The sequence below is a fragment of the Sitophilus oryzae genome, unplaced genomic scaffold (genome assembly GCF_002938485.1).
Source record: "Sitophilus oryzae breed Bouriz unplaced genomic scaffold, Soryzae_2.0 scaffold_682_pilon_pilon, whole genome shotgun sequence".
NCBI classification, from domain to species: domain Eukaryota; kingdom Metazoa; phylum Arthropoda; class Insecta; order Coleoptera; family Curculionidae; genus Sitophilus; species Sitophilus oryzae.
In genome coordinates, this window is record NW_022147287.1 from 2,845,131 (window position 1) to 2,863,299 (window position 18,169).

An 18,169-nucleotide genomic window follows, 5' to 3' on the forward strand; every position below is an offset into this window, starting at 1 on the left:
GGGATGATCCACTTTTGAGACGCACCCGGTATATCGGTAAAAAATATTGACTCTTCCTTCCTTATTTATATTTGAATCCGTTTGCCTAATACGTAAACATGTATCAGCTTCTCAAGAGGAAGGCCATCTCACACTTATCCACTCAGGAACGCGGAGCAAGCTCTTTATCTACCTACCCCACGCTCAGAGTTAGTTAAAAGTTCAATATTATACAACTCGAAAAAAATGCACAATCACCTGCCATTTGAAATCAAATCCATAACATCATTTTTTTCATTTCGCAAAGCATTGAACTTTTATTTACTAGACATGGCTTTCTACGCCGTAAATGAATTATATTTTGAAAATCAAACTTGATCTTGTAAACACTGGTCTAATGTTTGCTATTGCTATATTTACTAATGACATCGAAATGAATTTATTTAGAGGTCATTGATATTTTACTATAAACTAGCTAAATATTTTTGAATATTATTTTTATTTTTTTGTTCTTTGACATTATAAACATTTATAAATGTTTATTTTAACAATAAGACTGACAATATTATTGGTATAATGTCTTGTATTATCTTTTGTTTGTTTGTTTGTGTACCTTGTTTTTTTACTTTGCTTGTTAGTTTACCTTTGTCTACAAATTGAAAAATTTTTTGACAAAAAGGCATTTATATATATCACAGATACTTCTCTCACTATTTTGTATTGACATACCATGAAGAGGAAATAAGTCCTTCACTATCTCTTCCGTCTGCTCCATACTTAAAATCTAAACTGTACTATATTATATTTTATTGATGTTTTTTTGTCTGTGTTAGACAATAATTCTGTATTGAACGGTCAAGAAGAATTCTGTATTGACCACTAAATGTGCTTGTTAGTAGAAACAACGGATCTAATGACACTTATTTAGAGAGAAGACCAACACAGACGGAACAGTATTTAAGCTTTCAGTCAAACGATTCTGAAGCAACTAAGAAAGGAGTAGTTAGAACTTTAGATTATCGAGCCTTAACACTATATCCTGCATAGATAAATGCGTCACTTAATGCTGAATTAGATAATATTAAAAGACATTTGCTTCAGGATTGTTACACTAAGAAGTCCCTAGATGAAATTATATCGGATATTAAAACTGACTCATTGGTTCACCAGTCTGTGGAAGGTGCTCCTTTTCTATCTCTTGGCTATTCCATATCTAAAGGAACATCAGAAATGCCACCCTCGGTTCATCGATAGAAAATGACACTCTGAGTAGAAAGACATATCATATGTCAACTTTTGACATTTTTGTTTAAAAAAATTGTATTTAGATTTCAATCTAGAATGCCATGGCCGCGTTAAAAACTCTAATTCTTATGCTTAGTCAAGGAGCCTGGGAAAAATAAATTTGATATAATAACAATCTAATGTTTTTCGTGTCTTGTCCTGGCCGGCTAAAAGATGGCCAAATCGTATTTTTAATAATATCTCATTTTTTTTAAATAGAACAAGGGTGGCTCATTAGCATATTTTGGAAAAGCATTTTTTTACGAGTAATTTGATACGACACGCTTGGTATTTCGTGTCAAATTGTTGTTTTGAACCGCATGTTACAATTTCAATTAAACTATATTTGAAATTGTCAAAAGTTGACATATGATATGTCATTCTATTGAGAGTGTCATTTTTTATCGAATAAAGTAAAAATTAGCTGAGAGTGCCATTTAAAAATCAAAAGTTGTAGTCATTTCCATTCAATTAAACAGGAAGTGACAAAAAACAATTGAATACGTCAATTAATCCTAATTTATGTCATATACTAACGTACCTAATCTCGTTTTCTTATCTGAAAAAATAAAAAAGTTGTAGGGCTGAGACACTTTCGAGACGCACCCGGTATACTCTGTGTAATATAAGCGAAGTTTGTGATAAAAGCAAACTCTTTTTCTACTAAAAAAGAGATATTGAATGTTAATTTCCAGTCACAAAGTCTCGGTAAACAAAGAAAACTCCACTCATTTAACCGACTTACTAACTTATTTAAAACTTTTTGCCTCACTTAAGATCTCTACGATGTTCCGACAATCATTAGAATTTGCATTTTAACCATTCTCAACGTCTCCATTAAAGTTTGTCGCTGTTTTTTTCTTCGCTCAACAACGAAACCAAACAGAAAATTTAATCCGGTATCTACATTCAAATTGCATTTATGCTAACTATCAAAACTGTCAAAAGTTTAGAGCGAAACTTTATAAGTGACTTTGAAAATGTAATGTTGCAAGTGAGATAAGAATTTAAATTTCAATTACTTCTTTATCATTTTGGAGGTTTGCTTTAGGTGGTGTATATAGTATACCTTAACGGCATAGTATAAGTTATTCGGTATAAAACTTAGGTATTCTATAAAATTACTAATAATTTCAGTCAATTTATGAAATTCGAATTTTATTATATACTTTACCTAGACACGTCATGATATGAGTATATGGTAATCGCAAAACAATTTCCGATGTACGTGATCAACTTTGAGTGATTATCGATGGCGACACCCAACTAGAACACTTATTTTATAATTTTTAATTTTCGGTACTATTCTGTTCTATAATTACTTTATTACTTCTCTTCCAAAACCATTTTGTTGTATTAAAATTGCAAGTGAAATATTTTAATTTTTAAAATGATTTTGCTTTATAAGTTAGTCGTAAGAACGTTCTTAAAGCAAAAATATGGAACAGTCTTACGCCAAATTTTAATTCTGTTTTATCAACGTTTATACAATGTATGTTATACGACAATTTACCTTACCGGATTCACGTTTTTAAACTTTTTTTAAACTTTTTCTTTTTTTTTGCCAGAAATGCTCAAAACATAACCCCTAAAATTTTTGCACTTACTTACTATTTACCCTGTATAATACCTAGGAATTCTATGCAATGTCTGATTTCAAACTTTGTCGGCAACATATACATTTGGAACCAAATACGTGGAGAATTGAACTTAATGAAACAAATTTAATACTCGCAGAATTCCATAAATAACTTTACAAACTGTCAAAATAGAATAATATATTATTTAAATATATTATTCTATATGCTAATACTATAGAAACTATTTTGGTATGATTTTAGATGTTAAATTTGTTGGAAAAGTTTATATTACGTTAATTTCGTACGTGAGATGCACTACAGGATGAAAATGTGTGTACTGAAAATTATACTGTAAAATCAAGGTTATTCAAAACATGTTACATATATTTGCATAGTTTTAGGAGTAACACGTGTTATCTGCCCCGTATAAAATCACTTTACAGCACTTTTTTTTATTTTACCTTTAACACAGGATTAAATATAAATAAATATTAATAAAAAAATAATTAAATTATGTCTAATTATGTCTATTTTTGTTTCAGGTGAGTTTTTCTCAACTTCAACTATTTTAGACCAATCAATGTCAGGGTAAGAAATATGTAATTAATGCCAGAAAACTATACAGGATGAGTTTTAAATAACTGCAAATATTTTTAGGGATGATATAGTTCGACCACAGAAAGACGTCTGAGGTCTCTTCGCGATTTTTTTTTGAACCTTTGGTATCTTTCCAAAAAAAATTGTAATTTTTTATAATTCTTATATAAAAAACGTATATCTTTATACAGGGTGTCCCAGAAATAAGTGCAAGTATTTTAAGGGGTGGTACATCTCTATCTAGAGTTATTTTACTTTGAAAATTTCCAAAAAAAATGATTTTTGGCTAAAATTTTGAGAACCACTGGATCTTTTCTGGATTTTCTTTCTTGTAAATTTAATCTAATACATATGTTGCCAAATTATCAAGAAATTATGTTTTTTAACTAAAAACTAAAAAAACTCCAAAAAATTTTAAAAAAATTTCGAATTTGGAAATGGCGTGTTTCTGTTTACGTGGCGTGTACGTTTTATTTACTATTTTGCAGTTTCTTAAGAAACTAATTATGTTGCTTGTGTTACTACAGGGACAACTATTATGATATCGCGGTAGCTTCACAAGTTCATGGGGAATATAATATCAAAATTAACAATAATTCAACTTGAGACATCATGTTAATCATCATAGTAGTAGGAGAATTAAAGCAGTGTACTTGAAGCGAAACCTGGGTGCCGTACCGCCGACACATGAAGGCATTAAACAAGTTGCAACAGAGACACCTTAGGCAACTCTTAAGAATCCGATGGTTCCATCATGTCTCAAACGTATCGGTCCTTGAAAAAGCTAACTGCGAGAGTATTCAAGCCATGGTTACAAAATCCCGCTTAAGATGGGCTGGTCACGTATGCAGAATGCAAGAAAACCGCATACCAAAATCTCTGCTTTACGGTTAGCTTGTAGAGGGTAAGAGGAGGCCGGGTGGACAACTCAAATGATACAAGAATGAAAACTTAAAGGGGATTAACATGCAGAATGAGTGGCAAGAAGTAGCTCACAATTTAGAACAGAAGAATGGAGAAGAATTGTAAACTCAGTTAACCGCGACAACCAAAAAGTAAAGAGACAACAAAGCAATGAGATTGTTGAATGTCCGGAGTGCGGTAGGCAGATAACATCACGTATCGGGCTTTGCAGTCACAGAATAGCTCATAAAAGAAAACGTCTTGCGTGATCATCTTCTGATGCGTGTTAAATACTCGTCAGCGAGTAGTGGCAGTATGTATGTAGTAGGAGAATCAAGTCTCTTTAGCAGGACAATTAAGCGCTTTTAGTTAGTTTGTAAAATAGCTGGTTAGTTTTGAAACTAGCCAAGTATCCATTTTAGCCATAACACATTTATTTTAAGTTAGTGGGAATTACAATAATAATTAGTACTGTTTATTGTATTAGAAAACTGCAATAACTTAAATTGAAACATTTTGGATACCAATTATATTACAGCAGGAACAGAATCGTACGAGGGAACTTTGTAAAGAAAACTAGTGATGGGAAAATTCGAATTAAATAATACGACTAATTCGATAGTTAATTAAAACTAACTAATTCGAATTATCTTTTTCAATATAATCGAGATAAAAATTAGTAGTATTTTATATTATATCTGTGGTAACCGAATTACAAATGAACATAAAACATAACCTCTTATGGACGAATAGTAGTATTCTTTCGTTCTTAACGAACTGAAAATTTTCACTTAAACTGATTAATAAGGGGAATCGACAAAGAAATGAACGATCCGATATAGAAAAATCCAGAAATCATTGTTATTTCCTATACCACATAGGAATAAATCAGTTTAAGTGAAAATTTTCATTTCGTTCAGAACGAAAGAATACTACTATTATTTGGTTCTCCACCATCTCCACCCAAATTTCACCTGCCGAACACTAAAATTAATTTTCTTCTTTTATCTAAATAATTATTGATTGCAACTGATAAAATAAAAAGAAATACGAACCGCACGTAAACAAGGACATACTTATATCGTTTTAGAAGAAGCTTTTATTTTAGATATGAGCTTTTCAATAGGAATTGAAACAATCATAAACTCGGCACTTTTAAATTTAAAACTTTAAATTATGGTTTAATTTATTAAACGGCTGCCGCACAGTTAATAGAATACATTGAATAAAGAATTTTTTTTTATTTTTTATTCAGTGATAGAATATAGGTATGGCAATGGTTCAGAATTTGTTTAAAATAGCCCCTAGACGAGCACTAGCTGGGACGAATTTATTTTTAGGTTAAATTTATAATACTACTAAATAATTCGAATTATTAATTCGATTGTGAAATATGAATTATTACTAATTATTCGATGGTGAAAATAATTCGATTATTTACTAAAGAAAACCCACGGCGGTATGTGGCACCAATTGTAACTGTGTGCGCATCTAGCAGGTGAAAATTAGTTGAAACGAGGCGTTTAAGTAAAGTGAAGGGTCGGACAAACAGTGCTTACTGCTAGTGTATTCGGTCTGCCTTTTGCGCCAATAATTTCGACATAGTCGAGACCAAGACCAAGAAGTAAAGGAGCCCACAGACTACATACGCTGTTGGTAACTGTCGACTAAGATCGACTAGGCTTTGGTTTTATTTACCCTGGCCATATAAGTACGCATCTAGTCATGAATATATATGGTATTATTTTTTTGTGCGCAGTAACGGCTGATTACTATACAGAGTTGTTCAACATATACGAAACGGAGTATTGTAGCTAAACGATTAGATTTTTACAAATTGTAAATTTTGGGTTCATTGAATAACTATTAGGGCTATAATTTAAAAATATTTTTACAAGATACAGAGTCCCAAATAAGTAAAAAATATTATAGTTGTATTTTTTAAATGGAACACCTTGTATATTATTGTATTTTTAGATTCTACGATTGAAATAGAGGTAAATTTTATTAACGTTTATCACATTTAAACCTTACCGTTTTTGAAATATTTTCAAATTTATGAAATTAAAAAAATGTATGAAATTGCAATAAAATTTTTTAAGGCTTCATTTCTCTAAGGGTATCAAAGTTTTTACTACTAAGTATTTACTGAAGTTTATTTATTGATCAGATATTGTGTTGCAATAATAAGCAAAATACCACATTATACAGAGTGTCTAAAAATTTATATTAAATATTTACTAGCTTTAAACAGCAATAACTTGTTAAATTTAAATAGAACACCCTGTATATTTTACGAGAATCTGATGCACAATTTAATTGTATATTAAATTTTATTATACCATTTTTTACCTATCTCTTCAGGTTTTAGTATAAAACGCATTTTCTTATAATTTAGACCTCATTTATCACTATACTCATGGAATATTGACATTTGAGATTATTTTTAAAAATATAACGTAAGTTTTCAAAGAGTACAGATACTAAATATTGTCAATATAGTTCGCTTATTTTATTAAAAAATAAAAAAAAAACGTTTAAATATTTTTTGTTAAAGAGAACCAATTAATATGATCCCAGTATTCAAACTACATTAATTGACTGTTTACGTTGATTAATAATAATTGCTCCAAATACTAAAAAACTGGATTTTGTATGTGTATTAGACGTATTAGTGTGGTAAAAAGTAACACCTTATAAATTTTATTTCATTTTTTGAGGAATGCTTGTTTATAACAACAGAGACGTTCATTTTTATAACTTATTTTTATATTGATTCCTGAGTCATATCCCCCTTTATTTAGAATAATTTATTAATTAAAACAATTAAGTATATGTAATTAACTAATTTTTGGGCCGAAATAATGGTGGTATATACAGGGTGTCTCAGATTTTAATCGGGAAAATTTAATAGACGATAGAACTTGCAAAAATAAAACAAAAAGCCCATATCAACTTGTAAGATTTAAAGCTTTCTTTTCGTGATACAGGGTACCATTAGAATACCAATTATAATATTAATTACCAATTAGAATTTAATTTTTTTCGCAAGAAGTAAGCAAGATAGACAAAAAAGTCAGGAGACAAAAAAATAATATTTTTAATTGCTAAATCCAAAAATAATATTAAACTTCTAAAAAAGCAGTGGCGTGCCTATTTTTTCCTTTAAAATAATTTAACAGTGATGCCCCACCGCCGCCCCTGGCCATTAACCTTAAATCTAATTACATCAAATTAAGTCCTATAGTAAGTATTATAAACGGGTCAAGTTATATCAAAATCGATTAAATGGTTTTTCAAATATTTTATTTTTTTTTCTTTATTAAGTAACTTTAACACCCTGTATCTCGAAAAGGAAGCTTTAAATCTTACAAGTTGATATGAACTTTTTTTTATTTTTGCAAGTTCTATCGTCTATTAAATTTTCCCGATTAAAATCTGAGACACCCTGTATAATTGATATACTCTTTTACAAAGATTTAAATAGTTCTCTTTTTATAAACAAATGAGCTTGCAATACTATTACTATTACCACCTGTACATTTTGTACATATATTGCTTTAGAAAAATCTAAAATGTCAATACCTGTACATTTTGTACATTCCACCTGTACATTTTGTACATATATTGCTTTAGAAAAATTTAAAATGTCAATATATGTACATTTTGTACATGCCACCTGTACATTTTATACATATATTGCTTTAGAAAAATCTAAAATGTCAATATTCCATGGGTATAGTGATAAATGAGGTCTAAATAACAAGAAAATGCATTTTCTACAAAAACTTGAAGAGATAGGTAAAAAATGGTAAAATAATTTGATAGACAATTAAATTGTGCATCTGATTCTCGTAAAATATACGGGGTGTTCTATTTAAATTAAACAAGTTATTTCCCTTTAGAGCTAGTAATTATTTAACATAAATTATTGGACACTCTGTATAAGGTAGTATAATTTTTATTATTGCAACGCAATATCTGATCAATAAATAATATTCAGTAAATATTTAGTATTAAAACCTGTGATACCCTTGGGGAAATAAAGCCTTAAATTGTTTACGTCAATTTCACAAAATTGAAAATATTTCAAAAACGGTAATGTTTAAGTATGATAAACCTTAATCAAATTTACCTTTATTTCAATCGTAGAATCTAAAAATAGAATAATACACAGCTCCAAAATAAATTCAACTATAATATTTTTTTACTTATTTGGAACACTCTGTGTCTTGTAAATTTATTTTGAAACTGTAGCTCTAATAGTCCTTCAACGAACCCAAAACTTACAATTTGTAAAAATCTAATCGTTTAGCTACAATACTCCGTGTCGTATGTGGTGAACAACGCTGTACAGTACGTCTGTCCGTTCTGTATCTACGGGGTATCCGTGAGAGGGGAAACGATATTCTCTCGATGTTTTTCGTAAAAAATTAGACGACGCGTCCCATCAATAAAAATTCGACAAATTTGCCACTAGCCAATAAAATGAGTGGGCGGAGCGATTTGCGGTGACGTACTCGTCAAGTTATTTAAATGTTTTTGTCCGCATTCCTTTCATAGACACAGATCCAGCAGACGTACTTTATGTTGCCTACAGTATACTAATATTACCAGCAACTCTTAATACCCTTTGTCCTTAGATTAAATTCTAACGGCCTGTTTTCCAGCCACCCCACACATCGATTTGCGTCATTTTTCCTCCAACAAACTTGTTTGTCAAACAACACGGGCAAACAACAGCGCAGTCTATGGGCTCCTTAAGCTATTCCAGTACTCTCATCTCTCTCTCCCTTTCTATCTTATCTTACCCTGCGTCTGCAATTCTACAGAACATTCCGGAATTTCATTTACGCCAATACTCAATTCAGTTAATATAGTTTGGCAAGCAGTTTGATAATTTATCTGTAAAGTAATATCTTCGTCTCGGTGCTTAAGTTGTTTGCCGAACTGTAGCGTACGGACTGCACTAATGCCGCTGCAGATCGATTTGGGAGGCAAAAGAAAAGTCAAATTATGCGCTTAATGAAGTTTTGTGATGATACCGTCAGACTGCATTAGCTATCTTGTCTCAATTAACTAAACTAATTTTTGTTTACATTTTTAAAGTACTAGCGTGTACCAGCGACTTCGTTCGCGTCGAATGATAAAGCAAAGCAACAATTTCCATTAACATACAAACTGGATAAAATTTTCTCACATTTATGTCAGCATGAGAAAAAACAATATGGCGATATTATTATATAACTTGGTAATATTTGAGGGGTAGTTTCATCTCGTTGGAATTTGACTTTCGAAAAATCCTTTTTGCGTCAAGCAGTTTAAGCAGAATCGTGGTTAAGAAATTACCCAACTTTTTGGAACACCCTGTATGATTTTTTAAAAAATTTCGAAATATGCAAAAAAAAAACAAATAAATTATGCTTGTCCAAGCGTTTTCCCGAAAGACTAACCGTTTTTTAAATAACAAATATTGTAATATTTGAGGGGCGTTTTCACCCTCTTGGAATTTGAGATTCGAGAAACCCCTCCTTATCGAACCTCTACACCCCACAGTCAATCCGTTTGCCAAAAATCAGCTATAAACGTCAAGCAGTTTATCGTGATTACTCAATGGTCATATTTTATGAAACACCCTGTATAAATTTATAAAAAATCTTAAAATATGTAAAACAACAAAATAAAATATACGTGTTTAAGAGTTTTTCCGAAAAACTCACTGGTTTTTTTAAATAAAAAAAGATTTTAATATTTGAGGGACAGTTTCACCTCCTTGGAATTCGAGTTTCGAAAAATCCCTTCTTATCGAACCTCTACACCCTAAAGTCAATCTGTTTTCCAAAAATCAGCTTTTTACGTCAAGCGCTTTACGTAGGATCGTGATTAATCAATGACCAGATTTTTCGAAACACCCTGTATACATTTTTAAAAAATCTTAAAATATGTAAAAAAACAAAATAAAATGTTTTTTCGGAAACTTGACCGTTTTTTAAATAAAAAATATTGTAATATTTGAGGGGTGGTTTCACCCTCTTTAAACTGAAATTTCGAAAAATCCCTCCTTATCGAACCTCTACACCCTAGAATCAACCTGTATGCCAAAATTGAGCTTCTTACGTTGAGTGGTTTGAGCAGGATCGTAATTTCAGTATGCTATTTTCTACTATGTTTTGTTGAGTATCTATTCTACAGGGTGAGTCTTAAATATGTGCAAATAATTTTAAGGGAAGTACTAGTATTTCACCCCGGAATCACGATTATTAGATTTTTTTACGAGAATTTGAAAATTTTTTGGAAATTTTTTTAGTTTTTAGTTAAAAACCATAATTTCTTGGTAACATGGCAACATAGGTAACAGATTAAATTTACAAGAAAGAAAATCCAGAAAAGGATCCCGTGGTTCTCAAAATGTAAGCAAAATATTCCTTTTTTGAAATTTTTAAAATAAAATAACTCTATAATAATGTATTTCTATAACTCTAAAAAAATGTATTTTTTCCAAATATGCTGATGAGCAACCCTCGTTCCATTTAAAAAAAATTGAGATAAGATATAAATCAAATAAAGTTAATAATCAACGATCAAATCTATTTTTCCAAGGCCCTTTGATTAAAAATTAATGTTTTTAACACAGCCATCGCACTCTAGAATGATTAAAATTCGACTTTTTAAGCGAAATTATCAAAGGTTGACATATGATATATCATTCTATTCAGAATGTATTTTCTATCGAATAAAGTAAAAAAATACCGAGAGTGCCAAGTTGAAAATCAAAAATTGCAGTAACTTTCGGTGAAACAGGAAGTGACTGATAGCAATTGAATACGTCAATCAATCCTAATTTATGTTACATACTAACATATCAAATCTCGTTATTTTATCTGAAAAAATAAAAAGTTGTAGGATTGAGATACTTTTAAGAAACACCCGGTATATATGTCGAGGGCTGACAACCATAGAGTCCACTTTTTCGTAGAAAAATGAATTTTAAAGTTTCATACTCGATAAATTCATTATGATAACAGAAATCAAATTGAAACGCTGTTACTGTACTTGGAACAATGTGGCACTGTGCTTGAAACTCAGCGCTTTACTTGAAACTCTATGGTTCTATTAAAAAAAAGAAATCTGGTTGTGTAAAAAAAAGCTAATGTAGAATTTGGAAATTATTGTAATTTTAATAATAGTAATAATCTGTCAACGTATTAAAAAACTTTTTACAGCAAATTAAAGATAATTCTCTATAGAATAGATTTCTGTAAAAAAAATAATTTTGAAAAAAATGGCGCTTTGAACCCCATCAGCTCTGGATGTAGTCTTAACAAAGAAGGTTGTCATCATTTTCTGCGACTAGAACAGCGTCTTCGGCATAACACCAGAATTGTAATATATTACGATCGCTCATGGCGCATTTGTTTTATTATTTTGTCCTAGGTTATATTAAGAATAAATAGTCATAATGGATCTCCTTGAAAATTATATCCTATAACAGTTCTAATGAACGAGTTTCGTAAAATACAACTTCTTTACGTTATTTTGACCAATAATGAAAATTTGTACCACTGTGCCATACCCCACCCCTTCTATTTCCATACCCATCGCGTGTGATTTCCGACGCCAATTAATTAACATACAAGTGCTCCAATTTGTCATTTTTAAATACACCGTCTATTTTTATTCGTTTTGGCAGGGTAAAAATAGTGGTAAGGGAGGGGTTTCCCCGTTGATTTTACCACCCACCATCCCACCATGCTCAATTTATCCCCATCCTCGCCCGCTTTTACCCCCGAGCGGGTATGGGAAGCCTTTTAATTATTTTCATTTCACCCTTTTAGGTTCTGGCGCGGCAGTGCGGGCATTTTTAAAGATTACAAAAGAGCCAAGTCGGATTTAATTTTAAAGCTCCATCAACTTTTAATTCTGGCGTAAATCATTCAGAAAGGAGAAGATTATAGTGGGAACGGACGGCACAGTAACTTAATTCGTTCGACCCTAATTGATGTTCCCAAATAAAATCGGTTGGATGGGTCGTTTTGTATTTATTTTTCTGGAGCTTGAATCCATAGGTTTGATTCAGTGGAATGGACGTATTTTTGTTTGATTTTGATTTTTTATAATGCAATAAATAGTATGAAGTATAAATAACAAACAATCTCAGTGTACAAGACGAATTAATTTTGACACAGGGCACAAGTAGATTTTTCACAATGCAAAAAATATAATAAAACAAGCGATAGCCTAAAAATAAAAGAGGTTTTTTAATACAATCTAAAAAAAATAAATGTATTGCTCATGCATATGTGGATGTTAGTAATGTATGGCAATCGTCTTCTTTGGTTTTAAAGAACATAACATAAATAAACATAACATACGTAAAAATTAAAAAGAAATTAAAAATAATCATACAGAAAGTTTTAAAGCTTTTTGGTTTTACTTTATTAAGTAATTGTTATCAGGTAACAATTGTTAATTTTGAAGTTTAACTTGAAATAATGTCATTTTAACAGAACGTTAACGGTTTTTGTAGACGTATCTTTTTAAAAAACTAAAGTGTTCTCGAATAGTTGCATTTAGATATTTTAAATAGTTTTTTTCTTTGTTCTTTGTATTTGTTTGCTTCCGACGAGGGAAAGAGATATACTTTCCAAAACGTTAAGCATTTTTTTGTGCGTTAGGCAAATTTGTTCATTATTAAGCCACTGGTGATAATTAGTCTCCGTTGGATTAACGCACTAGTGTTTACAAAAAAAACTATTTTATTTTGTAGATTTTCTTCTAGTGGCGAAATACCCATAAGACTTTTTTGGATAAAACGAATATACTCAAAATATACAAACCTAGGTTGCCTCTCAGTTAATATATCTTTTGAAAAAGATTGTACACAAAATGGGCCGTAAGTGTAATTATTTTAGGGGTAGTATATTTCTATAAGGTTTTTTCGCGAAAAAGAAATTGTTAAAAATTATTTTGATTGATTATATGACTACATAGGTAGTAGATTAAATTTACTAGAAAGAAAACCTAGAAAAGATCTAGTAGTTCTCAAAATTTAAGCAAAAATATATCTGTGCTTGCTTCATCCACGTTACCGTAGATGGAGCTAAGAAGATAAACAAAAATACGAGTAGCAGAAAAAGGGGCCAAAAAACCCTACATATATGCTTATTCTCTGCATTAAGTTCATCACTTTTTTCTGCTACTCGTATTTTTGTTTATTTATTATATACCCCACCTTAGCCTTTTTTGCTCCATCTACGGTAACGTGGATGAAGCAAGCATGTTTGTCCAGTAGGCCGCTGGTTTTAATTTTGGCGGTACGATCTGTGATTGTCACAGCTACCGCTAGATGGCGTAGAGCGTCTAGCACTCTTGCCATAGTAGTACGTTTTGTACTCAAATGCTATTCTCTGCTTTTTGTTGATCAGATCGAGGGTTACAGCAAAGTCGGCCTGACGATGGAGAAAAATCTCCGAACCCGGTCGTCGAATGGCTGTTCCCTTCAGTCTGATGAACTTAATGCGAAGAATAAGCATATATGTAGGGTTTTTTGGCCCCTTTTTCTGCTACTCGTATTTTTGTTTATTTAAAAATATATCTTTTTTAATTTCAAAGTAAAATAAATCGGTTATTTTGAACTTATTTGAAAAATGGCAAAGAGAAAATATGTTTCTTTTATCCAGATCTACCAGCCCTGAAAATATTGACAGTTATTTAAGACACACCCTGTAAATTATTTATAATAATTAATGATTATTTTATTAAATTATAATTATTTTTTCACCATATATTTTTATTTAAATATTTTTATCAATTAATTGAGATATAATGATTATTTATTCGGTGTCAATAATTCATAACATTACTTAAAATTGAAAAATGATATACATGGGGTATTAGGTTTCAAAAATTAATTTCAGACCACCACAGCTGCTGATTTATAAGTTAGGTTCTTTTGTCAGTGCAAAATATAAAAGACATCAAAACATAATTTGTCTCATAATTGAGTGGAATATGATACACTTTTTTTAATATTTTTTTTTCTGTTATTAACTCAAGAATAGGTCATCTAGCATTTAAATATTAGACAAATAACAAACTAATGGTTTTATTTAATTCTAATTATAACTAACACTTGGCTGAGTTTTATTCTCTATCTTTGCTTAAATATTATACTAATTCAATTTAAACTGCTATATAAAGGCTTTTTAGTATTAAAACCATTTTGTTATTAATATATCAAACAATTGGACTGTATATAAAAAAAATATAATTCTTTATCATACATATATTATTTTACTGTACTTCTTGTAGCTTATAAATTAGTTTTCGTATAATTTAAATAATAATTTACGTTTTTTTTTATATTTTTTAAAGCAAGTGGGAAATATATCTTTAAAATATCGAAAATAATTAAAGTTATAAATAACCCAAAATACTCTGTTCTCATTTTGAGTCGGTAATAAACATTAAACTATTTGAAACTAAAAATATTCTATTTTCTTTATTTATTTTATATTACACGACGTGTTTGTTTTTGTGGGTTAAAATAAATAAAGACAATGGAAGTCGGAAATTCTTTTAGTTTCAATACTAAATAGTCATTGTAGCTAAATACTTAGACATTATAATTGTGTCCTATATACATATTGAGTTATAGAAAAACATGTTAAACTTAATTAAAATTTATATAAAGATTTATGTATTATACTTAATTCGTTTCTAATTTAAACTGGTCGTAAAACTTAAAAAATTCTATTTATTTTTTAAGATTTATTAATGCAAGCAGCTTATGAATGCAATCTATATCGATTGCATTAATTGTATAATTTACTTAGTTCTCTTATTATTGTTTATTTACAGAAATGACACAATGGCGATTGTGATTTATGTTTTATCGTTATGCGGTATTCTGTATAAATACGTTTTTTCTTAATAACCAACAGATAACAAATCTAACATTTAATAGACAGACTAAAAATATGCCTTTATTTATAACTATTCATTTATTAAAAGTTTGTTTTGTTAAGCTTCATTACCAATCTTTATCTACTAATTTTTATAGTCAAGTCAATCGTTATAGTTTATTTATGGGTACATTTGTATTATTATTTCTATTTATAAAATAAATTAAACAATATTTTTACAGCTATTATTATAACCTTTGTATTATTAAAACACACCAAAAATATGTTTTTAGGTTCTCACTATCCTTTTATTAAACAACTAATACAAAACGTAGGAATTAATTTTTCTAAAAAAGTATCTAAGGATAAAAATAGGCAAACATTCTATAGCTCTCTGTTCTTTAGCACATAATATAAAAAACTGGAAATACAGTCGCACTTTTAGAATAACTTGATGCATTCGTATCTAAATTAATTTGAAACAAAAACTAATCCATCTGTCGGCGTAAACATTCGCATTTGTGCGTCTGGGGCTTGTTTGTTTGATTGTTGTTTGATGCTAAACAATTTGGCTTATGTCAATTGTGTACTTAGAGACCTCATTACTTTGGGTTTTATTGTTAAAACCCAGCCAACATCAAACAAAATGATATTTCGTTTCACAATTTGATAGTACATGATTACCATTTTCTTAATTTTGATTTTAGGTTTATTTTTACGCGTCGTATGCAATTTTTGCAATGTTTAAATTCCTATAATTTTTTCAATTTCTTATAGAGCTTTATTGGGGGAGATCTCAGAATAACTATTGAGAAGCAAGTTTGTTGTAGTATTATACTGGGTGTTTCTCAAAGGTGGCTCACCCCTATAACTTTTTTATTTTTTCTGATAAAAAAACGAGATTTGGTATCTTAGTATATGATATAAATTGAAGAGGGGAAATATCAAATGGGGTAGGTGCGAAATTTTTCAATATTAAGTTATCTCGTAAGTTATTAAATCAGAAACGTAATAAATACTATGCTGCATGCCCTAACAAAAGTTACAAGTGCCAAGCAAAAGAGTCTATTATATGTATTTTAAAAAATATTTTAAAAATTTATTAGTTTCACAGTTCTTCTATGATTTTCTCATTTATCTCGAAAAAATAATTTTGGCACTTACCTCCTTTGGTATTTCCACTCTTCAATTAGGATTGATTGACGTATTCAATTGTTTTCGGTCACTTCCTGTTTCACCGGAAATTACTATAACTTTTGATTTATAAATGGCACCCTCGGTAATATTCTACTTTATTCGATAAAAAATGATACTGTCAATCATAATCTCAAGCTCATATCATATGTCAACTTTTAACATTCTCGCTAAAAAGGTATTTTAAAATTCAATCTAGAGTGCCAAAAAATCTAGTGTGTTAAAAATACAAATTTTTAACCAAGGAACCTGGGAAAAATAGATTTGATCGTCTAATGTTTTTATTGTCTTGTCCTGGCCGGTTAGAAGATGTCCAAATCGTAATTTTAATCATAATTCATCTTTTTTTCAAATGGAACGAGGGTGGCTCATTAGTATATTTGGAAAAAGTATTTTTTACGAATAATTTGGTACCACACCCTTGGTATTTCAAGTCAAATTGACGTTACATTTATGGTCATGGAACTCTAAATTGAAATTTAAAATGCTATTTTTTGAATTAGAATTGTCATTTTCTATCAAATAAAGTACAAAAATATCGAGGATGTCATTTAAAAATCAAAAGTTGCAGTCATTTCCGGTGAAACAGAAAATGACCCAAGACAATTGAACACTTCAATCAATCCTAATTTATTTCATATACTTACATACCAAATCTCGTTTTTTTATCTGAAAAAATAAACATTTTAGGGGTAAGCCACTTTTGAAAAACATCCGGTATAGGTGAGGGATGAAGGCAGCGTTTTTTTTTTTTAAATTACCGGTTAGCACAGTTTTATATGAATTAAGCAAATATTTTATATTTTTGAGGCTTAATATCTAAAGGCTTTCCTATGGAACTCAAATTTTTATGTATCTCACATATCAACATTTGAAACAAACACTTCCCCCCAAATAATAGATTTTGCTGGCGATGGCAGCGCACGATATAAAAGAAATAAATTTATAAAAGAAAAACCGATTTCCTTCTCGACTTTGCAAGTATTAAATTAAAATATGAGCTCTTCGCTGGCGGTTCCGAGCGAACATCTAACGAGGTGTTAAATAATACCGCGCTTAGTAATGTTGCAGTCTGGGGATTAGGTCACGGGCTCTTCCCAAACCAGCCGTTCCTCTAGCTGCAATCGAGCGGAACGATAAATTAAATATTTAGTAAAAGTTATTGTCGGAAGCTCCCGCCGGATTAAAGCTTTGGCTAAAGCCCCGCCGTTCTGGAAAATCTGGAAATTTAATTAGGATCGCGGAAAGTTTGCCCGAAAAGAATTCGGGAAAAGTTTTGAAGCCGCCCACTTGTAGTCGCGGATATTTTAATATTAAAATCGTATTCGTTACGCATCAGGTTCGAGTAAAAGACCGGGCGGTGTTTAAATTTTAAATGCCCGTCTTCGGTTTGGCTTAAATTGCTTTTTGTGCTTTGTCGCAAAGTTGCTTTATTCGAACTTTTCCAATAGTACAAGGAGAATTTAAAATTGAAGCAAAATTATTCTTCTACGACTATATTAAAATAATCCAGGTTTTTTATTATTGGTAAAGTACATTTATAAAATTTTAACTAGGCTTTACAAGCTCCACAAATAAAATATCTAGGTAGATGCAGAGAAGAAAATCTCGATAAGCATATATTATTTCTTATACAAAAAGTAAAAAATACATACGTAATTGTATAATAAAATTGTTCTTTAGTATTTAAAGGAAAAATTGTTACTTCAATTTACATTAGACATTTTT